The sequence below is a fragment of the Leptonychotes weddellii genome, chromosome 2 (assembly GCF_054177405.1).
Source record: "Leptonychotes weddellii isolate Sample4059 chromosome 2, ASM5417740v2, whole genome shotgun sequence".
Taxonomy (NCBI): Eukaryota; Metazoa; Chordata; class Mammalia; order Carnivora; family Phocidae; genus Leptonychotes; species Leptonychotes weddellii.
Genome location: NC_138370.1, coordinates 14,024,326 through 14,034,299, shown reverse-complemented (window position 1 = coordinate 14,034,299; position 9,974 = coordinate 14,024,326).

Genomic DNA, 9,974 nt, shown 5'->3' with positions numbered 1-9,974 from the left:
GGGAAGTAAATTAGACTCATCTTTCAGTGGTAGTAGAAAAGAATTTGCAACCCTCTGTATTCTGCCAGAGGCAGCAAATCTATAGGTTTGCTAGGGATGCAAAGCCACGTTGAACAGGTAAACTAGGGAAATCACATTCCACTTTCAGTAACCTGAAATCAAAAAATTGGTAAGATGGCCAGTTAGCTATGATAAAGTGGGGCACAGGTATGAGTCGGGGCCAGTGTAAAGCCAGCTGAGAAAGGGGAGAGCAGCTATAGATACACTTTTCAAGGGGTTACATGGCTCCTGAGAGAGAAGGAGATGGAAAGAATAGCTATCTAAGTCCCAATGACCTTTCTTCTTTTTTAAAGATTTTATTTATTTAGAGAGAATGACAGAGACAGCATGAGAAGGGGGAGGTCAGAGGGAGAAGCAGGCTCCCCGCCGAGCAGGGAGCCCCATGCGGGACTCGATCCCAGGACTCCAGGAGATGACCTGAACCGGAGGCAGTCACTTAACCAACTGAGCCACCCAGGTGCCCAGTCTTAATGGCCTTTTGATGCCAATCCTTATATATCTTTTTGATAAAACTATTGCTATTCTTGATGTTACTTACATGAGACACTATTTCTTGAAACCAAAAGTTTGTTGAGCCAGCTCTTCACCATCTGTACACAATGGTTTTACTAAGTTTTGGCTTTAAAAACAAAATGCTACATGTTCCTGCATCTTTTGCAATAACATTTCCTTGTCAAAGTATTTCTCAGGTGGAATAGTCCTAAACAAGTCTTTAGTACTAAACTACAACCATACACATGCTGAAAAATCACATCTCGAGTCTATATTATGCCAAAATATGTGGAGAGAAGTTGAAAACTAGCTAATTTTGAAGGATTTTTCTATCTAATATCTAGTTATTTGAATTCAAATTATTGACTGATGTCTACCTGTTTTATCCTTCTATCCTACAGATTAGGCTGAGCCCTAGAAGACAAAGAATGGGTGGCAGGAGAATAAGGCTGGATAGTTAAACTTCTCATTCATGGAAAATTCAGCCATGATTTGATGAGACCAATTGGGCCATGTTTCAACTATATAATAGTTATAAAAATGTTAGAAATTAATTCTTGAAGACATAAACTGTAAAACAGCACTCCTTACATAATATAATCTAAAGCTCCACCTTTATTTCCTTAAAAGTATACTGCCATTTAGATTTTTTAAGAGGGTAAAACTTTAGGGAATTATATGACTAGTGGGAAAAATTCAAATATTGTCTAAAAGGGAACCAGGTCTATTTCTAAAATATATCTTAGTCTATAGCTAAAAATTCATAAGCATTTCAAAATCAAATATTCAAAAATTTCCTTCTGCCATGTAAAATTCTACAGAATATATCTGATTTTAAAGTCACTAGACTGGTTGAGTCTGAGTCGTTAATATTGCATTTTTCCTGATGAGAAACAACAGTTTGTCCTCCACATGCAGTTGGGACTAAACTTTTAGTGTATTTCATTAAATCTGAGATAAACATAAGCTGATTATTCTGGTCAGAACGAAAGTTGGTTTGGGTAGTAGAAATAAAATAAACATAACAAGTCTCCAAACCTAACCTTCTATTGAGTGAGAAGAGAGGACTTGCCTTTTTTGTTGTTGTTGTTAAATTAAAGAAATTTATAGGAAGCTCAACCACCATGGCTGAAGAGTAGTGAGTTCCGTATAGACACAGAACAAGTGGCTACCTCTGAAGATTTTTAAATAGTGCTGAAGAAATTGTCTAAGCAAACATTCTGCTTCCATGCTGAAAAGTCCCATATTTGTTACAAGGAAAAATGAAGAAAAAGTCCTGAATTTTTTTTATATTATTCTTTTTTTTTCATGTCAGAAAGAATCATCTCTCTTTCTCCAGCTAATGTTGGTGTTCTTTTTTTTTTTTAGAGGTTATGGTAAGTCTGTCTTTTTTATTTTTTTTTTATTCTTATGTTAATCCCCATGCATTACATCATTAGTTCTAGATGAAGTGTTCCATGATTCATTGTTTGTGCATAACACCCAGTGCTCCATGCAGAACGTGCCCTCCTCAATACCCACCACCAGGCCAACCCATCCTCCCACCCCCCTCCCCTCTAGAACCCTAAGTTTGTTTTTCAGAGTCCATCGTTTCTCATGGTTCGTCCACCCCTCCGATTTCCCCCACTTCATTCTTCCCCTCCCGCTACCTTCTTCTTCTTTTTTTTTTCTTATAATGTTGGTGTTCTAATCGCAACCATTTAATGTGTTTCTCATATGAAAATTTTCGATCTGAAAAGAGAGCATACAACAAGTTTAAAAAGCACATTGTTCTGTCACCCATTTGCAGAGATTTTTAATGGGATCAACAGAATACATCACAAATAAACACCTAAATCACAGGGCAGGAGGTCAGAACAAACCTCTAGCTTAGATATCATCTCTTACTTTGAAGGACATTATGTTCAGGTAAATAGCAATGCATCCAAAGCCCTTTCTGGAAGAGAAATCACGGCTTTTATGAAGCCTTAATTTTCTTTCTTATTTATTAGACGCCATTTCAACTTCACAATGAAACAAATGCTTATTTTCCTACACAACAGCAAATTGAAGGTGAAATTAGGCCATAATTTTTTTTTTTTTTTTAATTTGCCATGTGCTTAGTTTGTCACTTTCTGGGTATTCTCTCTAATGTATGTGTGTATGTTGAGAGTGTGGCCATTTTATGCTTAGTGAAGATCCTTTTCTGTGAGTGTAAAGATGTTTTAAGCAGAGACAGGCAGCCACAACAAAAGCTGTCCCTCAGAAGAGGGTGCCAGGCCCTGCAGCAAAAGCAAAGACTGGAGAAAAGTGTGGAGACGGGGAGGGTAGGGCTCCCCAAAAATTATTTAATATGTAATAGATTCTAGACTGGGTATCAAATGAAATTGAAAATTTCTATGGATTTTGCTGCTTCTGCAAACAATAATTTTGCTTCTGCGGCAAGGATACAGTCATCTTCTACCCTATGATTTAACACTTAATTAAACTGAATGTTACCCTAGTATATGCACACAAATTCAGTACAAATTCAAACATTTCTAAGTAGATTTTTGGTATGAGCGTTGTGGCATAAATCATTTTTCTTCCTCCTAGAAATCATAAAAGAAACCTCCATTTTGAGCAAAACTAGATGAATGTAATCCCTACAGTTTAAAATGCATGTACAGGGCGCCTGGGTGGCTCAGTTGGTTAAGTGACTGCCTTCGGCTCAGGTCATGATCCTGGAGTCCCTGGATCGAGTCCCGCATCGGGCTCCCTGCTCGGCAGGGAGCCTGCTTCTCCCTCTGACCCTCCCCCCTCTCATGTGCTGTCTCTCTCATTCTGTCTCAAATAAATAAATAAAATCTTTAAAAAATAAATAAATAAATAAAATGCATGTACAAAATGTAAAAAAAAAAAAAAAATGGGCAGGCAGCAAACTTGAAGATGAAAAGCATGAGGAATTATAGGTGCCCCAAGTGGGCAGAGCTCAGGAAATGGCAGGAAGTATACTTTCTGAAAATGGTTCCCTCAACTAAAACATACAACTATGTTCCTTATTAGTAACAATCTGTGGAGAAATCAGGGTTGGAGACAGAAGGCTTCTTGAACCTGGTTTGTTTCAAAGAGGTGGAGGAAATGAGCTACAAACAAAGAAATGTAACAACTGGTCAGACACACTTGCAGGAAGCTATTTGTCTCCATGGCAGCAGAAGACAGAATCTTTTATATTAAAAATATGGAAGGTTCCTCTGACTCTTCTCTTACGTGGAAAATTTCCACAAACTCTAACTCATTTAATGACTGCGGGTGGGGACAGAAAACAACAACTAGGAACTGGGAAATCATTGATACAAAATACTGTAAGAAAAAACTTGGGGAAAAAAAACAAAACAACAACAGTAAAACTTACAGAGAAAGAACACTGACCAGAAAAAAATGGTGCAGGCAAAAAGAGACTGAGTATTTTCCCAAGGTTTAAAAAATCTTAATGAATAAGCTCTATGTAGGGGGATCACAATTCAGAAATTTGATAACTTGAGAAATTAATGATTAAATAACAGTAAATAAAATATGAGCTTGAAGAACTCAGATTTTAAAAAAAGAAAATGAAATTGGAAGGAGCACTAGGAAGAACAGAAACTAAAGACAGTGCACTAATGGATAAAGATGACAGATGAGAAAAGTACATGAAATGAAATGAGGATAAGAATCTAAAGGATCAGGAAGAAAGGATACACAAAGCAGATAAAAGAATTCTGAGAAAGAACTGGAACCTTGAAGAAAACAAAATTGAATAAAATAAATTTTAAGAATTTGTTCTGAAGTTAAAAGAAGCCACAAAATGAGAATGACTATATGAAAAAGCATACTATGTGTTAGGGAAAATCAAACTGGAATGGCCAACACCAAAATGTATTCTAGGAAAATGACTATACTTTAAAGATAAAGAATTGGGGGACAGCAAGTCTAAAAAAAGAGTTATTTGTAAGGAGGCTAAAAGACTGGCCTCTACTTTCCCAGGCAAAATTTAACTAAAGACAGCAAAGCAACACCCACAAGATACTGAAAAGAAGAAAGCATAAGGCAAATTGTCCTTCAGTGCAAAAATGTTAGCAAAACATCCCTAAATGTGCAGTAATGTAGGAAATACTGTTCTTAGGAATTCTTTAAGAAACTACTGGAGAGTGAATCTCAGTGAACCAAGAGATGACAAAGGAAAGTATGACAAAAGGATTTGTAATCATCACTAAATGTATGTCCTGGTGAGAGTAAGACTTAAACAATGTGGTCATAACACAAAACCAGAGGCTATTTTGAGACACATTTAAATTAAAGTAATTCTTGGGGCCCGTGGGTGGCTGTCGGTTAAGCATCTGCCTTTGACTCAGGTCATGATCTCAGGGTCCTAGGATCAAGTCATGCATTGGGCTCCTTACTCAGTAGGGAGTCTGCTTCTCCCTCTCCCTCCACCCCTTCCCCCTGCTCGTGCGCTCTCTCTCTCAAATAAATAAAATCTTAAAAAAATAAAGTAATTCTGAAATGGTGGAAATGAAGGAACAGTGTGCAATATGGTGCAAAAAGAAAGCAGAGAACAAATTTTCACATCAGACTAGGTAGAATTCACACCAAAACCATATCATGTTTCATCCAATCTAAAATGTCTTTGATTTTATGATTCACTATCATTTTATGTTCCATTAAAAAAGAGTATATCCTGCCAATTAAATTGTGATTCAGTATTTTCTTGTGACTTAAGATTTTTATTCTGTACTCACTGAAATAGGTAGACTTATTAAAACAAAGATTTTAGGGGCGCCTGGGTGGCTCAGTTGGTTAAGCGACTGCCTTCGGCTCAGGTCATGATCCTGGAGTCCTGGGATCGAGTCCCGCATCGGGCTCCCTGCTCAGCAGGGAGTCTGCTTCTCCCTCTGACCCTCCTCCCTCTCATGCTCTCTGTCTCTCATTCTCTCTCTCGCAAATAAATAAAAAAAAATTAAAAAAAAAAAAAAACAAAGATTTTAAAAAGTCATATATCACTACTAGGCATTCAAAAGAGAAATACATTAATGAAACATATGGTTTATTATTTCCAGAAATTCTTGACATTCAGAGACTGTTCATTTGAATCCACCACTAACTGAAATTCACTAATGTCCATGATGTTCTGCATGGTATCAGTTTCTGTGCCATCAAGAGCACTGGTGATGTAACATTTCCTAAAAGCTCTGCATTATTGATTCCAGAATTTTCTTCAAAGCCAAATTTCTGCAAATCATGAAACAGTTGGCACACATGAATCAGCTAATTAGAGGAGAGCTTAATAAAGAAACCATTTATATAGCTGTGGGCAGGGTGCATAGCTCAGTATCCCAGGTGGTAGGGAGCCCTTATAATTCCCAGTCCTGATAGGGCAAGAAGAAAGAGCAGTACTGCCAACTGTAGTGTCCAGCTGTTAGGAGCCATGGCCTCTGGTTAGAGCCACTGCTATGGCCTGTGGAGTAAGCCAAGGGAAGAATATCCCAACCTCCTTCCTTCATCTCCTGCTGGGGTTCCTTACTGGTTGAACACAACTAACACAACTAACATCCATCAGGTCAATGAGCCATTAAGACTGGGCACCTGGGTGGCTCAGTTGGTTAAGTGACTGCCTCCGGCTCAGCCCCTTAATCAATACAGTCCTTCCAGGATCCTCCAGATTGGAAATAATGGATATTGAAACAAAGCACCTATTAAACTGTAGCCACCTGATATTCTTGCATATTTTACACACCTCTGTCATAGCATCCCATTGTGTAGTAATTTATTTGCCTACTTGACTGTCTCTTCTTGAGGCCTGTGGGCAGGGACTGTGTCTAGCTTAATTCTGCGTTCCTAGAGTGCAGTGATGGGGACATAAAGCTTTGGGTATTATGGGTTGGGTTTCTAAGTGCCTGGGTGTCCTGCTAGCAGGTTTGATTCACTAAGTCTGGAAGAAAACCCAAATTTTACCTGGGGTCATTACAGTCACAGACAATGATGCCAAAGTACTATAAAATTTTGAGAACCACTGAAATGTATTTACAGGTGACTGTAATACCATTATTATTATGTTACTTGGGTTATCCTAAATTAAAACCTGTTACTCTAAGGATCCTAAAAGAACTCTTGAGAAAGGCCAGAGGAGATTCACTTCTTCCCCATTTTTTTGGTTTCCATGGGGATAGATTTCCCCGAATGAATCCTGTTCTCAGACTTCTGGGAAGATGGCAGAGAATGAGGATCCTGAACTCACTTCATTCAATGGATACACTGAGATTATAGCCACACTGGTGCAACACACTCTGAAAATCACCCTGAAAACTAGCAGAACACACTTTCCACAGTTAAGCAAAGAAAGGAGGCCACATTAAAAGGTTAGGAAGGATGGAGAGTTAGAAAGGGGAGTCAGGAACCAAACCCCTGGCAAGACTAACCACAAATGAGAGGGACACCACAATTATACAGAAATAAGATCATACCCCACGTCAGGCACCCCCGACATGGAGACCTGCACTGGGAAGACAGGTATCCAAACATACGGCTTTGAAAACCAGTGGAGCTGAACTTCATGAGCTTTTACAATCAGTGAGACTTAACTCTAGGTGCTTTAAACATCAGTGGGCTTAGCTCCAGGAGAGCTGGAGGGCAATAGAAAACAGTCCCCACTCTTAAAGAACCAGCCTTACAAATAACCTGGCCAAAAGAGAGCATAGAAGCAAGAGTTTGAGAAGCCCCTGGGGTATAATGTGAGGGAGATTTATTTACTACTCTCAGGATGTAGATTGGAGGGGCAGGGGTTTTTTAAGAGACTTCTCCAAGGACAAAGGATCTGGCAGGTGCCACTCCCCCCCTCCCCCACCTAGATAACAGGACACTTGCAGACCCAGCACAAACAGTCTCCACCTACCTTGCTAGCACTGTGCACCCTGCTCCTGTGTTCTCCTAGGGATCCACCTCATCTAAATCACCCCACTCTGCAGGAGACCTTCCAAAGCAGCTCCTGCCCTGACACACTCTGCAAGCAGCCTCAGCAGGGCAAGTGCCATTCCAAAGCAACTTTTGCCACATACACTAGTGCACCTGCAGTCCCAGCGGCCAAACTTTATAGCCACTAGCAGAGAGAGCACCCTGCCAATTAGTAGGACTGCTGTCCTACTAATCATCAACGAAATCATCAACAAAAGCCTCTAAAGGGACAATATGCATGGAGAATGCCCTGTAGTTCAGTGTGACAGCAGCCCTGGCATATGGGCTGAGGGCAGGCATCTGGTCTGACTGCTGACACCACCCAGCATTAAGCCTGCAGGGGCCTCAGATTGGCTCCTTTACAGCACAGGAGCCAAACCCTGTCCAGTAAACCCATAACAAGCAAAGTGAGCCATTGCAGCTGGCTGGACTGAAGGCAAACACAGCTCACCCACAACAGTGGGACACACACAACTCACATGGGTGAAACCCTGAAACGTCCAGTTTTGGAGAAAAAAGAGCCACTGCACAACAAAGCACCACAGGATCTCTTCTTCATTAGGCACTACTTTCAAAAATCAGGAGATATAGCTGACTTTCCTAATGTACAGAAACATGGAAAGTTAGACAAAATGAGACACAGAAATATGTCTCAAATCAAAGAACAGGACAAAACCACAGCAAAATAAATAAATAAATGAAATGAAATGGAGCTAAGCAATATGATTGATAAAAAATTAAAAGTAATGGTCATAAAGATACTCACTGGGCTAGGAAAGAGAGTTGAGGATCTTAGAATTTCAACAATGAGAGAAAATATAAAAAGAAACAGATTTAAAAAATCCTCAGAGGTCGGGGGGCGGAGCAAGATGGCAGAGGAGTAGGAGACCTGGATTTCGTCTGGTCCCAGGAATTCAGCTGGATAGGGATCAAACCATTCTGAACACCTACAAACTCAACAGGAGATCGAAGAAAAGAATAGCAACAACTCTCTGAACAGAAAAGTGACCACTTTCTGGAAGGTAGGACGTGCGGAGAGGTGAATCCAAGGCGATATTCGGGAGGATAGACAGCGGGGGAGGGGCCTCCGTCGGCCGCTTCTGGCAAGGGATAGAACCACGGAGCACAAAATCGGAACTTTTAAAAGTTTGCTCCGCCGAGGGACGTCACTCTGGTGGCTAAGTGGGGGGTGGAACCCTTGGGGAACAGTGTGGGCTCAGGACCCTCGGGGTCACAGAAAGACCGGGGGTGCCTGAGTGCGGCAGAGCTCCCAGGTATCAGAACGGGGAAGCCGCCTGCAGAGACAGAGCGGAGGAGTGGGCTCTCAGCTCGGGGTTGCCATAAACCGTGATCTGCGGCACAGTCGGGCCACTGCTCCTCCAGCAGGGACCCAACAAGCGGCAGATCCGGGGAGACTCACCTTCCTCCCCCAAGAGGAGCCGCGCGGGAGTGCACCGCAGGGATCTGCTGGGTTTGGAGACTCCACCTGGGGTCGGGTGCCAGAGATAGAAATGCTCGGTCACAGGCCAGGTGAGCACGGAGTGTGGCCGGAGACCGGGGAGATGGGAGTGATTGATTGCTTTTCTCTGGAGGCTCACTGAGGAGCGGGGCCATGAGTTTTCGGCTCCTCAGGGGTGGAGATTGGGAGGCCGCCATTTTCACTCTCGGCCTCCAAAGCTGTACGGAAAGCTCGCAGGGAACAAAAGCTCCCAAGAGCAACCCGAGCAGATGACTTAGCCCGGACCGGCAAGGGCAGGGCAATTCCGCCTCCGGCAAAGACATTTGGGAACCACGGCAACAGGCCCCGCCCCCAGAAGATCAGCAAAAACAGCCAGCCAAGACCAAGTTTACCGATCAATGAGAACAGCAGAACTCCAGCGCTAGGGGAATACTGCACATAGAATTCACGGCTTTTTTACCATGATCCTTTAGTAGTTCAAAGTTAAATTTTTTTTAACTGTCTTTTTTCTTTTTGAATTTTTCTTTTTCCCTTTTTCAACCAACATCTTATCAATCCCTTTGTTAAAAAACATTTTTATTTTTTATTTTTAGAGTCATATTCTATCCCTTCATACTAGTTACCCTTATTTTTGGCATATGTATATAAGTTGTTCTCTCTTTAAAATTTTGAAATAGTTTCTTCTAACAGATCAAAATATACCCTAAATCTCTAGTGTGTGGCTTTATTCTACTCTCCTGCCTGATCACATTCTCTCCTTTTTTTTTCTTTTTTTTTTAAATACTCTTCTTTTTTTCAAACAACTTATCAATTCCTTTTATAAAATTTTTTATACTTTTCGGGGGGCGGAGCAAGATGGCAGAGGAGTAGGAGACCTGGATTTCGTCTCCTCTCAGGAATTCAGCTGGATGGGGATCAAACCATTCTGAACACCTACAAACTCAACAGGAGATCGAAGAAAAGAAGAGCAACAACTCTCTGAACAGAAAAGCGACCACTTTCAGGAAGGTAGGAC